Genomic DNA, 17,730 nt, shown 5'->3' with positions numbered 1-17,730 from the left:
AGCTATGTTTAAAAAAAAAAAAAAAAGTACAGAGGGGAGGGAACCAGGAGAAAGAATGCAATAGTCCTATACTGAGGAGGACATTGATATGAGAGTTCAAAACTAAATTAATAAATTGGTGAGTGGGGATAACATGCCCTCAGCATCCCATCTGAGCCATAACATTGGGGGTTGTAGACTGTGAGTCAGAGATGTTACACTGAATGATTTTGATGGTGTAGGAAAAAATGTAACATCGCAATTCTGATCTTTGTTCCAGTTCAAACTTAACTAAATTATATGATGATGGAAAGTTTTGTTTTGTTCCTATAACTATATAAGCAAACTTAAGAGGGTATGGATTATTTTTTATAGCCAGTAGTGAGTCGGAAACTTTTCCTTGGTGTCTGGTTGTAGGTTACTTACAAATATCTGCAAAACTGATATCTAATTAACAGCTAGAAGTGCTAAATTATATTTTATTTTATGGCTGTGAAGATAACCTGATTATGAACTGGTACAGTACTGTGTAATTGAATCAGCAGACAGACAGCATGAAAGAATGGCTTGAGAGGTGTGAACTTCCCCTGTTCTTCTCAGGGGTAGTTAACTTGCATTCTCTGGTCCTGAATATATACTCTACCCTGATTCTGCGACCTACTGGGGATACTAGTTGGTGGCTCCTCCATGGAACTGAAAGCATGGGTGTTTGCCTGGTGCAGTTTACAAATTCCCCCAACACCTGTCCCTTTTGGGGCATGAGAGAGACCTTGGCACACATCTGTGTAGGGTTCATCAGGTTGTAGCCCCTCCTTGCATCATCCAGAACCTCTTACTGAAGTTCTGACTGCACTTTTCCCTGCATCTTCTGATCTTTGCACACTGTATCTGTGGCCTCCACAATCATGGGACATCCTCCCCAGCCTCCTCTTGGCACTGGCCAAGGTGGCTGTCCATCGCTCCAGAAGTAGGAAGTTGGGTGGTGTGCTCTGTGACTTTGGGGCCTATTCCTGGTCCCTTATCCAAGCATACTTCTGGGCAGAATTCCTCTGGGCAGTGTCCACTGACTCCCTAGACACCTTTGAGGAGCAGTGGGAACTGCTGGGGGATTCTCTGCTCGTTGTCCCCCTTCTGGATCCCGGATTTTCAACCTTCGACCTCACTCCTGCTCCCACTTTTTTTTCATCTGTTGTCCTCAGTAATCTATTGTAGCCTGGGCTTAACTGATGGTGTGGGCCTTTAGTTATGGGCAGGCATAGACCTGCCTGTCTCAGTAATTCAAATAGTACTGCAGCTCCCACTGGTGCTACTACTTGTGCAACCTTAGTTGTAGCACTAGGGGGAAATTCTTTACCTCCCTGCTCCCTGTGGGGAAAAAAAAATCTTTAGTGCAAGCACAGTTATTGTACCCATACACACTAGTAATGCAGTTGTATTGGGGAACTTGGTTACAAAACAGCTATCCCAAACATAGCTAAAGCATGGTTTGGTCTAAACCAAACCATGCTTTGATGTGTCAGAGGACAGATATACAGTAGTTGAGGCCCCAACATACTTTCACTGTACCCCATAGCTAGGCTTTTGAATTGCTTCTTCAAAAATGCTATGTATTTGAAATTTCTGGGATGCTTCAACCATTCACTGCACTCACTTTGAATGCTGGCAGTGAGCATATCTTCTGGCCAGTGACTTTTCAAGAGTTGATCTTGGGCCTGTGATAGCTTAAAAACATTGAGAGAAAGTTTTATAGGATTTTCAAAAACTCTCTCTCCTACTTTCAAGAAAGACACATGATTTATTAAACTCCTATTGCTTCAGAGTATCAGCCACTGTTAGCACATCTGAAGGTTCATCAAGATGTACAAGTGAAAGTAGACAAATGAGAGCCATTGCACTGAGCTCTGCTTCTCAGTGAAATAGTATTCCAAACAAACAAAAAGAAACCTAAATTTTCAGAGAAAGTGGGTGATACACAGGTAGTCAGCTGGGGAAGAGCAATGTCATGCATGAAATGATTACAAGTAGATAGACTTTAAATCATTTTCCCTTGTGGGACCCAATTATCTGCAATTGGAGCTGCTTTTATTCTGCAGGTAGGAGAATGGAACCCTTAATAATTATTAGTAAGTCCCAAAAGAAGCTTGCAGAAATATATACACACACAAAGTATTTAAGTTGTTTTAAACAGTTCATCTTTATCCCAAACCCAAAAGGAAAGAGACAGAGGTAGTCTGAGGTTTCATTGCAGACAGATGAGAGAGGAAACAATGTTGGAAAAGCTTTCAGAATTCTTCTCACCTCTCTCTCCCCCCAGAGATTTTAAGTTCCTTCCACACAGACAATTAAACCATGCTTGCTGAACGAGTTTTAAATATGGTTTGCATAACCTATTTAGACAGTGGTCCTGATTCTCCACTGCCTTGCATCAGGGTGATTTAAATCACTAGTCAGGAAGACTTGATTTAATCATGGATTTCTACATAAAAGTACATTCTTGTTGGTTGTTATAACCTTAATACATATTCTTCACAACTCAGAGAAAGATGTAGGTTTCATTTTTAGAAGGTACACACTATACATTTTTAAAGTGATTTATTTTGAAAAAAAATCAGATTAGTTTTAGAGCTATATCAGAAAATGAATGATTGTTTGGTTATTTCATTTACCAAAGGTAATTGAAGCAGATATTCATGAAGTCATTGGGAGGTGAACTATCTCTAATTCAACAGGTTACTCATTAACATTTGGAGGATTTTCTTGCCATGCTGTATTAGGAGGAGAACATCACCAGACAGACATTTAAATTATTTCATTTAACTAAAACAACAACATTCTGTATTCTGGATTTTTTCTTCAACAGCAAATGTAATATAACAAAACAAGCATATGAATTTTTGAATTTAGTTAAACATTCAAGTTTTTTAAAATCAGGTTTGTTTTTGTTAAACTTGTTTTAAACTAAAATAGTTAAATGAAATATTTTTAAAAAACAAAACAAATTAAATTGACTATGTCAGCGATGTCAACATGAGAAACTTAAAATATTGGCTTCTGCAGCTAACTCAGTCGTCTTCACCTTCATTTTCCTGTTTGTTCATAATCTGGAAAAGAAAAACAAGCTTTTCTGTTTTTTTCAGGTCCCAAATGATTTCTCTATTTGGAATGAATTAGTCCAAAGGAAGAAAATATTCTTTCTGCACTGGCAGAAGAAGCTACTGCTGTTAAAAGTGAGATTATCACTTCAGTCTCTGAATCCAAGTGCTTAAGTCACTTCCTCCAGTTCACTGGTGGGACTTTCTTTAAAACATCATCAGCAAACATATATTTCTTGAATCGTTCATATTCCCAGACTGGGTCTCTTTTACATCCTGCTGCCATTATAGGTTTTCCCTTCTAGTGAGAGAATGGTTTGGTAGATTTCAAATCAATGCAGGCTACACTCAGAAAGACCTCAAGACTTCTGGAATATGCTGCTCAAACAGTTTCACTTTTGTTTCTGCTGCCTGTCCCTCATTTCTCACATTTATCTCCAGACTTCTTCTCTTTGTCCAGATCTATTCCACCCCCAACAATCTTCTATTCACTGAACTTTTAGAAACTTTGCACTTTTAGAGAGAGGTAAGGGATTGACTCTGTGTACACAAATTTGCAGAGGGAAAATAAGGTTGAGGTCTGTTATTTCTCACCTCTATTTCTTTCTTTCTTTCTTTCTTTAAAAACATTTTTGCTGTTAACAAACATGTTATCTCTGGACAAATCCACAGTTTGAGAACTGCAAAACTAAACATCTCTGATCGTATCTTCTAGACTGAGCACTGACTCATAGAATCATAGAATATCAGGGTTGGAAGGGACCTCAGGAGGTCATCTAGTCCAACCCCCTGCTCAAAGCAGGACCAATCCCCAACTAAATCATCCCGGCCAGGGCTTTGTCAAGCCTGACTGTAAAAACTTCTAAGGAAGGAGATTCTACCACCTCCCAAGGTAACGCATTCCAGTGTTTCACCACCCTCTTAGTGAAAAAGTTTTTCCTAATATCCAACCTAAACCTCCCCCACTGCAACTTGAGACCATTACTCCTTGTTCTGTCATCAGCTACCACTGAGAACAGTCTAGATCCATCCTCTTTGGAGCCCCCTTTCAGGTAGTTGAAAGCAGCTATCAAATCCCCCCTCATTCTTCTCTTCTGCAGACTAAACAATCCCAGTTCCCTCAGCCTCTCCTCATCAGTCATGTGTTCCAGTCCCCTAATCATTTTTGTTGCCCTCCTTTGGACGTTTTCCAATTTTTCCACATCCTTCTTGTAGTGTGGGGCCCAAAACTGGACACAGTACTCCAGATGAGGCCTCACCAATGTCGAATAGAGGGGGAACGATCACGTCCCTCGATCTGCTGGCAGTGCCCCTACTTATATATCCCAAAATGCTATTGGCCTTCTTGGCAACAAGGACACACTGTTGACTCGTATCCAGCTTCTCGTCCACTTTAACCCCTAGGTCCTTTTCTGCAGAACTGCTGCCTAGCCATTTGGTCTCTACTCTGTAGTGGTGCATGGGATTCTTCCGTTTTAAGTGCAGGTTCTTGTTGAACCTCATCAGATTTCTTTTGGCCCAGTCCTCTAATTTGTCTAGGTCCCTCTGTATCCTATCCCTATCCTCCAGTGTATCTATCTCTCCTCCCAGTTTAGTGTCATCTGCAAACTTGCTGAGGGTGCAGTCCACACCATCCTCCAAATCATTTATGGAGATACTGAACAAAACCGGCCCAAGGACCGACCCTTGGGGCACTCCACTTGATACCGGCTGCCAACTAGACAGGGAGCCATTGATCACTACGAATTGAGCCTGACAATCTAGCAACTTTCTACCCACCTTATAGTCCATTCATCCAGCCCATACTTCTTTAACTTGCTTGCAACGATACTGTGGGAGACCGTTTCAAAAGCTTTGCCAAAGTCAAGGAAAAACACATCCATTGCTTTTTCCTCAACCACAGAGCCAGTTATCTTGTCGTAGAAGGCAATTAGATTAGTCAGGCATGACTTGCCCTTGGTGAATCCATGCTGAATGTTCCTGATCACTTTCTTCTCCTCTAAGTGCTTCAGAATTGATTCCTTAAGGACCTGCTCCATGATTTTTCCAGGGACTGAGGTGAGGCTTGCTGGCCTGTAGTTCCCCGGATCCTCCTCCTTCCCTTTTTTAAAGATGGGCACTACATTACCCTTTTTCCAGTCGTCCGGGACTTCCCCCAATCGCCATGAGTTTTCAAAGATAATGGCCAATGGCTCTGCAATCACATCCGCCAACTTCTTTAGGACTCTCGGATGCAGTGCATCCAGCCCCATGGACTTGTGCACGTCCAGCTTTTCTAAATAGTTCCAAACCACTTCTTTGTCCACAGAGGGCTGGTCACCCCCTCCGCATGCTGTGCTGCCCAGTGCCAGTAGTCTGGGAGATGACCTTATTCATGAAGACAGGGGCAAAAAAAGCATTGAGTACATTAGCTTTTTCCACATCCTCTGTCACTAGGTTGCCTCCCTCATTGAGTAAGGGGCCCACACTTTCCTTGGTTTTCTTCTTGTTGCTAACATACCTGAAGAAACCCTTCTTGTTACTCTTAACATCTCTTGCTAGCTGCAGCTCCAGGTGCGATTTGGCCTTCCTGATTTCACTCCTGCATGCCAGAGCAATATTTTTATACTCTTCCCTGGTCATTTGTCCAATCTTCCACTTCTTGTAAGCTTCTTTTTTGTGTTTAAGATCAGCAAGGATTTCACTGTTAAGCCAAGCTGGTCTCCTGCCATATTTACTATTCTTTCTACACATTGAGATGGTTTGTCCCTGTAACCTCAATAAGGATTCTTTAAAATACAACCGGCTCTCCTGGACTCCTTTCCCCCTCATGTTATTCTCCCAGGGGATCCTTCCCATCAGTTCCCTGAGGGAGTCAAAGTCTGCTTTTCTGAAGTCCGGGTTCCATATTCTGCTGCTCTCCTTTTTTCCTTGTGTCAGGATCCTGAACTCGACCATCTCATGGTCACTGCCTCCCAGGTTCCCATCCACTTTGGTTCCCCTACTAATTCTTCCCGGTTTGTGAGCAGCAGGTCAAGAAGAGCTCTGCCGCTAGTTGGTTTCTCCAGCACTTGCACCAGGAAATTGTCCCCTACACTTTCCAAAAACGTCTTGGATTGTCTGTGCACTGCTGTATTACTCTCCCAGCAGATATCAGGGTGATTGCCATCCACAGCCTCAGAAACAACTCTGACATCATAATCAAAAAGGCTGACAAAGGAGGTGCTGTTGTCATCATGAATAGGTCGGAATATGAACAAGAGGCTGCTCGGCAGCTCTCCAACACCACTTTCTACAAGCCATTACCCTCTGATCCCACTGAGAGTTACCAAAGGAAACTACAGTATTTGCTCAAGAAACTCCCTGAAAAAGCACAAGATCAAATCTGCACAGACACACCCCTAGAACTCCGACCTGGGATATTCTGTCTACTACCCAAGATCCATAAACCTGGAAATCCTGGGCGCCCCATCATCTCAGGCATTGGCACCCTGACAGCAGGATTGTCTGGCTATGTAGACTCCCTCCTCAGGCCCTACGCTACCAGCACTCCCAGCTACCTTCGAGACACCACTGACTTCCTGAGGAAACTACAATCCATCGGTGATCTTCCTGATAACACCATCCTGGCCACTATGGATGTAGAAGCCTTCTACACCAACATTCCACACAAAGATGGACTACAAGCCATCAAGAACACTATCCCCGGTAATGTCACGGCTAACCTGGTGGCTGAACTTTGTCCTTACCCATAACTATTTTACATTTGGGGACAATGTATACCTTCAAATCAGCGGCACTGCTATGGGTACCCGCATGGCCCCACAGTATGCCAACATTTTTATGGCTGACTAAGAACAACGCTTCCTCAGTTCTCGTCCCCTAACACCCCTACTCTGCTTGCGCTATATTGATGACATCTTCATCATCTGGACCCATGGAAAAGAAGCCCTTGAGGAATTCCACCATGATTTCAACAATTTCCATCTCACCATCAACCTCAGCCTGGTCCAGTCCACACAAGAGATCCACTTCCTGGACACTACAGTGCTAATAAACGATGGTCACATAAACACCACCCTATACTGGAAACCTACTGACCGCTATTCCTACCTACATGGCTCCAGCTTTCACCCTGACCGCACCACACGATCCATCGTCTACAGCCAAGCTCTGCGATACAACCGCATTTGCTCCAACCCCTCAGACAGAGACAAACACCTACAAGATCTCTATCAAGCATTCTTACAACTACAATACCCACCTGTGGAAGTGAAGAAACAGATTGATAGAGCCAGAAGAGTTCCCAGAAGTCACCTACTACAGGACAGGCCTAACAAAGAAAATAACAGAATGCCACTAGCCGTCACCTTCAGCCCCCAACTAAAACCCCTCCAACGCATTATTAAGGATCTAAAACCTATCCTGAGGGATGACCCAACACTCTCACAAATCTTGGGAGACAGGCCAGTCCTTGCCTACAGACAGCCCCCCAACCTGAAGCAAATACTCACCAGCAACCACATACCACACAACAGAACCACTAACCCAGGAACCTATCCTTGCAACAAAGCCCATTGCCAACTGTGCCCACATATCTATTCAGGGGACACCATCACAGGGCCTAATAACATCAGCCACACTATCAGAGGCTTGTTCACCTGCACATCCACCAATGTGATATATGCCATCATGTGCCAGCAATGCCCCTCTGCCATGTACATTGGTCAAACTGGACAGTCTCTACGTAAAAGAATAAATGGATACAAATCAGATGTCAAGAATTATAACATTCATAAACCAGTCGGAGAACACTTCAATCTCTGGTCACGCGATTACAGACATGAAAGTTGCAATATTACAACAAAAAAACTTCAAAACCAGACTCCAGCGAGAGACTGTTGAATTGGAATTCATTTGCAAATTGGATACAATTAACTTAGGCTTGGGAGTGGCTAAGTCATTATGCAAGGTAACCTATTTCCCCTTGTTTTTTCCTACCCTCCTCCCCCGACGTTCTTGTTAAACCCTGGATTTGTGCTGGAAATGGCCCACCTTGATTATCATACACATTGTAAGGAGAGTGATCACTTTAGATAAGCTATTACCAGCAGGAGAGTGGCGTGGGGGGAGGTATTTTTCATGCTTTGTGTGTATAAAAAGATCTTCTACACTTTCCACAGTATGCATCTGATGAAGTGAGCTGTAGCTCACGAAAGCTTACGCTCAAATAAATTGGTTAGTCTCTATGGTGCCACAAGTACTCCTTTTCTTTTTGCGAATACAAACTAACACGGCTGTTACTCTGAAACATGAGAACCAGGGCCTGCAATTTAGTAACTTCCGTGAGTTGCCGGAAGAAAGCCTCATCCACCTCATCCCCCTGGTCCAGTGGTCTATAGCGGACTCCCACCATGTCATCACCCTTGTTGCTCACACTTCTAAACTTAATCCAGAGACTCAGGTTTTTTCTGCAGTTTCATACTTGAGCTCTGAGCAGTCATACTGCTCCCTTACATACAATGCAACTCCCCCACCTTTTTTGCCCTGCCTGTCCTTCCTGAACAGTTTATATCCATCCATGACAGTACTCCAGTCATGTGAGTTATCCCACCAAGTCTCTGTTATTCCAATCACATCATAATTCCTTGACTTTGCTAGGACTTCCAGTTCTCCCTGCTTGTTTCCCAGGCTTCTTGCATTTGTGTATAGGCACTTGAGATAACTCGCTGATCGTCCCTCTTTCTCAGTATGAGGCAGGAGCCCTCCCCTCTCGCGCGCTCCTGCTCGTGCTTCCTCTTGGTATCCCACTTCCCCACTTACCTCACGGCTTTGGTCTCCTTCCCGCAGTGAACCTAGTTTAAAGCCCTCCTCACTAGGTTAGCCAGCCTGCTTGCGAAGATGCTCTTCCCTCTCTTTGTTAGATGGAGCCCATTTCTGCCTAGCACTCCTCCTTCTTGGAACGCCATCCCATGGTCAAAGAATCCAAAGCCTTCTCTCTGACACCATCTGCGTAGCAATTCGTTGACTTCCACAATATGATGGTCTCTTCCCAGGCCTTTTCCTTCCAAAGGGAGGATGGACGAGAACAGCACTTGCACCTCAAACTTCTTTATCCTTCTTCCCAGAGCCACATAGTCTGCAGTGATCCGCTCAAGGTCATTCTTGGCAGTATCATTGGTGCCCACGTGGAGAAGGAGGAAGGGGTAGCGATCCGAGGGCTTGATGAGTCTCGGCAGTCTCTCTGTCACATCGTGAATCCTAGCTCCTGGGAAGCAGCAGACTTCTCGGTTTTCCCGGTTGGGATGGCAGATAGATGACTCAGTCCCCCTGAGGAGAGAGTCCCAGACCACCACCACCCGCCTCCTTCTCTTAGGAGCGGTGGTCGTGGAACTCCCAACCCTAGGACAGTGCATCTCATGCCTTCCAATCGGCAGAGTCTCCTTCTGTCCCCTTCCCTCAGATGTATCATCTAGTCCACTCTCTGCATTAGTACCTGTGGAGAGAACATGAAAACGGTTACTTACCTGTATCTGTGTTGCTGGTACATGGACGCTCCCCTTTCTTCTTCTGGAGGTCATATGCTGCCAAATTTCTTCACCGTCCTCCTGTCCCTGCAGTGCAGTCTGCTCTGAATCTTCAGAATGTTGTGTTTGTAGAATCATATCCTGACGTCTGTCCAGGAAATCTTCAGTTTCTCTTATGCAACGCAGGGTCGATACCTGTTGCTTCAGACCTTGAACCTTCTCTTCCAATATGGAGACCAGCTTGCACTTTGTACAGACAAAGTCACTTCTGTCCTGTGGAAGAAAGACAAACATGGCACATCCAGTGCAGGTCACAACAGCTGAACTCTCCCCATCCATCTTACCTTCCTTCTACGAGCTTCCTCAGGAGTTGTAGTAACTACTCAGAGAAGCCAGCAAGATGTAAGCCTCAGTGGGCTCTCCCCAGGCAAACTCCCTCTGTTAGCCTCTCTGCTGTTCACGGCTCAGCTGGTTCACAGCTGACTTGCTTTTTATAACAGTCAGGCACACTCAAGGCTCACCTGGAACAAAGCACTCCCAATTCACACTTTTCAAACAGCCAATCAAGCACATGGTCAAACTGTCCCCACAACAGACACTCAGATACTCACCAACACAGCCTCGTCAATGCAGCCCTTAGCGTACCTCCTCTGAGGCAGATCCCAGGCAAACTCACTCTGTTAGCCTCTCTACTGTTCTCTGCTCCCATTGGATAGATAGAAAGATTAACCTAAAAGATCTATACAGAAGCCCCTGGAACTATATAAGATTGGGTCCCTATTCCATGGACTATTGGAACACATTTACAAAACTTTTCTTAAACTTTACATGAATATATTGTTTCATACTATAGAATTAGAATTTATAATCCCTCTTATGTTATAGCTCAAAGATATCTCATCATGGATCTTTATTAAAACTATTTTTAGATAGGCTTTTTTCCTCAAAAAGCATTTTATCAAAAAAATGTAATGTAAATTAAAAAAATCATGGATTTTTATCCACCCTGCCTTGCATCCAGTCTAATCATTTTACACTTGTGAAGAATGGATGTTTAAATGCTATTGAATCAGAATGACAGGGCTTGATTCTCCTTCACTTACGCAGGTGCAAATCAAGAATAATGCCATTGGAGTTACACTGTTGTTAATCAGAGGAGAATCAAGTTTGTAGTATCTGGCCAGGTTAGCATGGATCTTTGTCAAATACATATGATCTTAACATCATTTCTGTTTTTGTTTTGTAGTTTAATCCCACTTTAAAAACACATTTAGTCATAAAGAGGAAACTCCTTTGTGCCTGAACTAGTTTGTAACACTGTTTGGTCAATATGGATGGGGACAAATGGTGTTTTTTAAAGTGTTTAATACTAAGCCCTGATTCCCTGTTGACTTGCACCATATCATGTACGCTAGTGCAAAAAGAGTGTAAATGCTGCCATTTGAATAATGGCTCACTTTGCACTGTTGAAAATGGCTACACAAGGTGCAGGGCAACAGAGAATTGGGCCACGGTCTCTGGCTTTGGTAGGGAACTGCAGTGGTATTGGCAACACAGAGCACTAGTGTAGAAAAGATTCCTGCCGCTTCAACTGTTTTTAACATGGTGATGTTTAGACTTACCCTGGGTAGGTTTAAATAACTGTGAGGCTGTTGCCATAGGCAACTGTGCCTGACTCGGGTGCTCAGACCTGGTCTATATTAGAAAACTTGCACTGGTTTAACTGAATAAATTTTAAATCAACCTAGCTCAACCAGTGCAAATCCCTAATAATACAGAGGCAGTGAAATTAAACTTATTTAAGCAAGAGTTAGCTTGCAATTTATGGACACAAGATAAACTGATTTAAACCATTTTAACGTCTACTTATGTGTATCTACAACAGGGGTTTACACCAGTCTAACTAGATCAATATATTTATATTTGGTGCAGTTTTTCTAATATAGAAATGCTCATTGTCTTGCTACTACTGGTCGAGCAAGGAGGGGAATTTTCACAAATCCCTGGTGTACTAGTCTCTGTTCTTTCACGACCCAGCTGTAATATTTAAAAACATTGACATATATTTGCTTGGCTGAACATGCACAGTGTACTAGTCGGGATTATTTTATTGCTTTGATTGTTCATCTCTAGTGAGAGCATTTAGAAATCTCTGATAAGGCCTCTGGAGAGTTTGTGTATGTGATGAGTGGAAGAAATTCTTGCTGTACAAGGTACTTGGGAGTGTGAGAGTTCTGACATAATATCCCGACTCTAACCTCTCCCACTCTTACACAAACGAGAGGCTTTTGGTTTCTTGCTTTTTATTTTGTATTACATTTGAACTACCTAGAAAGTCTCAATTTTTTTCCCCTTTTTTAATGCAATTATAAACTTAGCTATAAAATTACACCTCACAGTTTCAAAACACTTCATAAACACAGAGCCTGATTCATGGTAGGTGCTGAGCATCCTCAGCTCCCACTGGAACTATTGGGAGTGAAGGATACTGAGCACAGTTGACTCATTGGCAAGGCTGTAAGAAAGTTTTTTGATTTATTTGTTTGTTTTTTGTTCAAAAATTGCAACCACTGTTTGTTGAAGTTGTGGTTTTGGTGTGGTCGGTTCAACCTGGCTCATGGGGTTGTACCACCATTCAAATTTGGCCTGGCTGTGCCTCCATCATGATGGGCAGGTGTATGTAGAGGTGCCCTCAAAGCAGAGATGTAGTGTAGTAGCAGGGTAGGGAGCCCCTCAGGACAGAGAGATGAAGGGTGCAGGTGTGGGTGGGGAGGTGGGGAGGTGCAGGACCTAAACTCTTGTTTTGTAAATTCAAGAGGGGCAACCATCTGATGTGTTGTGGTATAGACCTACAGGCCTTTCATCCCCCCAAAATAAAGATTATCAGCTTATTGGGTGCAGCAGTGTATATTACTTAATTTATATTAGCTTTTAGCATCAGTTTAAGTTTCATCCATTTTATTTCATTTGGCTGCACAGGTTTGGGACAGTTGTTAATCCATGTGGTAGTATGTATATTTTGGTATAAATAAGATATTATAATTAACTGTCTTGTATTTCCATGTCTGATTTAGCAATTGGTGAGCACATTAACATAGATAGATCTGCTTTGTGTGCTCCCTGCTTGACGGTTAATAAAATGGTGTTGTGTAACTTCCTGTGCAGAAATTGTATTGTGCTTTTTCACTTAGTGAATCATATAGCATATCTGCCAGTCTTTACAGTTTATATGCAAGTATGCACTTGTATAAGTCCTGTCCATAGCCAGACTTCACAAATTATGAATTTTTATTTTCGAACAGTTACACAAAGCTTCCCTGTATCAAGAGAAAGATCCACAATGAAAACAAGAAGCAGCTAAGAGACTTTTTTCATTTAGAAGTGGATATTTACATATCATGTATATCCCTATATTGCAATAAATCCACTTCCCATCATATTTTCAATTTTGCATTGTGGATGTAATCATACTATATAACACAGTACATTATATGTCAGGGGTTCTCAACCTTTTTCTTTCGGAGGCCCACCCAACATGCTATAAAAACTCTATGGCCCACCTGTTCCACAACAACTGTTTTTCTCCATATAAAAGCCAGGGCCGACGTTAAGGGGTAGGAAGCAGAGCAGTTGCCCGGGGTACCACGCCACAGGGTACTAAGTTGCTCAGGCTTCAGCCCCATGTGTTGGGGCTTGGTGCCCCGGGCTGCAGTCCTGTGCAGCGGGGCTTCAGCTTTCTGCTGTAGGCCCTAGTGAGTTTAATGCTGGCGATGCTTGGCGGATCCCCTGAAACTTGCTTGCGGCCCTCAGGGGGCCCCGGACCCCTGGTTGAGTACCATTGATATATGTGATGAGAAGTGTCTGATTTGTCTTTATCACTTTAGGTAAAAGTGTATAGTGATATCCCAGGGTACACACAAAGTATAATTTAAGTCAGGTGAGATAGAATTGGCATGTGGTAGTAAATTACTCACTACAAAAAAAAAAAAAAATGCTGCCTGGTGTCCAATGGTGTCCTTATGACCTTTGAGTACTTTGTCTCCTTTCTCTACAACATCATAGCTTCAGAAGCACAAACATACTGGAACATATTTTGTCTTGAAAAGAACTGACGAGTACTATTTAATGCTGAGTGCCCAGATGTCTATGACTTGGTAACTTGGAAAGAGTAGCTATTGTGTTGTAAAGGGTGGACATGTTCATGTTCCACATGGTGAGTATTGTACAGGAATCATTTTAGAGAAGTTAGAGTCAGAGTATATGGGAAGCTTTATACCAGAGATCTCATCACATGATCTTACAATAGGTTTTCTTTCCCTTTTCTTCCTATTGTATGAAGTTGTTTGGCTTTCAGATCAGTAGAAACTAGCTCTCTTTCAGCCCATAGCTCAATTTTTATATGAGGTTAAGACTCTTTTTATTAGATGGCGGGTATCTTATTGCTTCAGTATTTTTCCAGACTTTTGTGTTCTCTGCTGAGATTAAATTTCAAATTCTTCTAATGACAATGGGGTTTCAAATCAGTTCTTGCTGTTAGCAAAGTGCTAATAAGGTTTCTCTGGCCAGTGTGGACAGGGATGACTGAGCCATCTTGTAAAACAGTCATCCCCGTCTACACTGTCCAAAGAAACTGTATGCATTCCTTATTATAGGGGTAGTCAGTTATTTTTTGTCAAGGTCCAAATTTCTTGGTCAAGGTATAGTCAAGGCCCAGACTCCAGAGAAAATAATAATAAAACCAATAATGATGATAATCAGTAAATAAAAAGATTTCAGGGTCTGTTCAAAAGTGTCTCGCAGTCCAGATTTGGCCCACGGTTCGCCTATTGACTACCTCTGCCTTATTAGCTGAAATGTCTTTAACATGATTTTAATTTGGGTCCATGAGGGGGCCTAAGGATTCTTAATTCCTATGATTAGCCTTTTCAGCAGTCTTTGACAACTGTTATCGTGCTTTAAGTGGTGTTGAACTTGGTTTGCCCACATTAGTGGGACAGGTCAACACAGTCCAAAATGTCTTTCAGCAACATCATTGACTATGCTTTGATTTTAAATTGGAACTACTGTAATCCATTAACAGTGTTGCCTCTGGTTATATCAGGATTTGCTCCTTGATCCTTGTACTGTCAGATATCTATGCTCACACATCACTTTCTGTGTAAGCATTCCACCATTGCATCTGATGCTGCCTTGCTACTGTGTTCTTGCTGTGGTGGACCCTATAGTGTGTAACTTGCTCTGTCCTCCTATAAAACATAATCTTTTGTACCTTCCCACTGTAGCACCTCTAAGCTTTGTTTTTTCAAAGTTATTTTTAGTGCATTCCCTATATTTACTACCTAACTTTAGTTTCCTATTTAAAATGTGGGCCTCTCATTTGTTGTTGTGATTGCAGTTTAGCAGGATGGTATTTTATTATGTTGTTTTTGTATGCTATTATACAGCCGCCAAAATGATTTTAGGATACTTTCTAAAGAAAATTCAGTGATTTAAAACCCACACCTAGTGGGATTAGAGTGCAGCAGCAGCTGGTGGGTGCAAGTAAGCCTGTTGCCAAACAGCATTGATAGCCTCTACCACAGACAGTCAGTTTGACCAAAAATAGTCAGAATGGTAATAGGCAGCTTTTCATTCTTTTCAGAGTTATTTAATCCAAATACAAACTATATTCTTCTCTTCTGCTTTGGTGCCTTTTAACCATGTTGTATGAGAAGTATAGGATATCATTTTGTATTTTCATAGCTTAGCTTGATTAATGCAAGTGCTTTTCTCTTTGCCTTGAGAATACTGTATTTATTATATCTAGCTTTCATTCTAAATTGAGATAGCGTAACTATGTGAGGCTTCATCTCCATTTTACCCAGAATGTAGTGGCACTGGTGGAACTGTTTCCTCTTATAAATAATTTGGTTTATTATTTTACTAGGTTTTGTTTACATTGACTGGCATAGCTATTTAGTTGGGGATTAGGTCCTACTTTGAGCAGGGGGTTGCACTAGATGACCTCCTGAGGTCCCTTCCAACCCTGATATTCTGTGATTCTATTCTGGAGTAGTTTTCCCCATGTGGACACTCTGTTCTGGAATAATTATTCCACTCACAAAGTGGAGTAATTATTCTGGAATTAAATCACTTTTATTTTGGAATAGATGTCCACATGGGGGAGTTATTCCAGAATAGCTATTCTGGTCAATTTCTCGCATGTAGGCAAGGCCTAAGCAAAGTTACAATCTGAAATCAAGAGAATTTAAATCATTAGCTGTATGAAAATCCTATTAGTGCTAAACAAAACCAAAAAAAGGTAAATTTTTCTCTAACACCAGCACCATTTCACTTTAATCATAGTTCTTTAGTCTGTTCACCTACGTTAATATATTTCTGATACGTACTTTATTTTGTACGCATGCGACAAAGAGGCCCATTGGTGATTCAATACTGTGTCAGCAACTCTTGAGGTTCTTGACTTATTCATCACACCTAAATACTATTGCCATAATCTATATCTACAAGGTGTGATGTAAGATATTATTAGAAAACGAATTGTGTAATGTATGTATGGGGTGCGTACAATGTTATGCATATGTGCTAAAATTATGTTCTCAATTTTGGCAAGCAATGTATGAGCACAGTCTGCCTTGGACAAAGGAATGTGTATTTGTTTGGCTGACCAATCTTGTAGTTAGGCAGTGGCCATGAAGGCACATTAACATGAAAGATAAGCAAAGCTGTCAGCCTAACAAGTGAGGGAGGTTGCTTCTTAGCTATAAAAATGGGGTCTGAACCTCAAATAAATAACTGAGTGTACACAGTATTACTGTATTATAAAAGTACATCAAGTAAGATCTTTTATGAAAGCTGATGACACACTGGTGATCAACATCATTGTAAAATGCATGTGTAAACACTATGTGAGGAATTATGAATACTCAGTGATAGGCATTAAAGCAAAGGTAGCAATTATTTTTTTGTCAAAGTCCAAATTTCCTCGTCAAGGTATACTCAAGGTCCAGACTCCAGAGAAAATAATAAAATAATAACAATAATAAGTAAATAAAAAGATTTCAGGTCCATTCAAAAGCATCTGGCGGTCTGGATTTGGCCTGTGGTCCACCTATTGACTACCCTGCCTTAAAGTCTGTGAATAAAGTGTTTAAACCAGGCACATCAGAGGGAGTTAGTGAACAGGTTTTCTCCCAGACAATAGGGAAGGTAGCTGTCTATCTGTCTCCAGTGAAATTAAGCAAGGAGTGACCTGAAACAATGGAAGTTCTATTTACATATGAATCAGCAGGGAGATGGGATGTCCACAGGAAGGAAAGAACAGCATGAAATTATCTTGAGTCTGGGGACAAAACAGTGAGTTTTGGAAGATAATATAATGAGAGAGAAGATACCATCTTGGCCTCCATCACTTGAGGGAATGAAGAGGCCAGAGCTCTTGAGATTGCGGAAAGATGAATTCTTTAGCCAAGGTGGTTGAAATCTCCGGAAATTGATTATAGATGAGAAACCTGCTTAGGCAAAGATTGTAATGGGCTGAAATTAAGTTTTAGTCTTAGTAGTGTATTCCTTCTTTTGTTTGTTTGTAACAAGGGACATAATGTTTAGTCAGCTGGCTGTTGGTGTCCAGGCTGTGAGCCACAACAACAGAGCATTCAAGACACCCAAGGTTACAGGGCAGGCAGTGACACAATGACATACTGATCTAGATTGCACCCCCAGAGCATGACAGTGGCTACATTACCATTGTGTGCCATAGAAAGCAATCTGTGGTAGAGCAAAGTTCTAGACAGATAAACAGTGTTCTTGACACTTACATTGATAGTAATACTGTGCACTAGGAAAAATACTAGCTTGAATCAAAACATGTCTAAGGATGTATCAATACTAGTGATATAAGTGCTGTTGTCTATGTTTTTAGCTGTTTTCTATTTATGAAACTTTCAAAGTGCAGTCTGAAGCTGAATGAAGTATAAAATTTAGTTCAAAGAATTTGTAAAAGAGAAATCCAAACATATATCCTGTCTTGGAATCAGAGGTGTTTGGAATGCTGTGATTAAAAATGTAACTAAAGGAAGACCACAAAGGATAGGAAGAAAAATTATGCCTGTATAGCAGTCATTTGAAAATGGAAACCAGTGCAATCTTTGTGG

The 17,730-nt window shown here is 41.7% G+C and overlaps 1 protein-coding gene across 7 annotated transcripts in view; it reads left to right on the top strand.

Moving 5' to 3' along the window:
- Window positions 1-17,730, top strand: part of FOXN2 (forkhead box N2) — a 130,417-nt gene that overhangs the window by 2,919 nt on the left and 109,768 nt on the right. The window lies entirely within an intron of this gene.

Source organism: Caretta caretta, chromosome 3 (assembly GCF_965140235.1).
Source record: "Caretta caretta isolate rCarCar2 chromosome 3, rCarCar1.hap1, whole genome shotgun sequence".
In the NCBI taxonomy this organism is placed as follows: domain Eukaryota; kingdom Metazoa; phylum Chordata; order Testudines; family Cheloniidae; genus Caretta; species Caretta caretta.
Note: the sequence above shows the minus strand (reverse complement) of the source record. Positions and strands in the feature narration are given on the sequence as shown.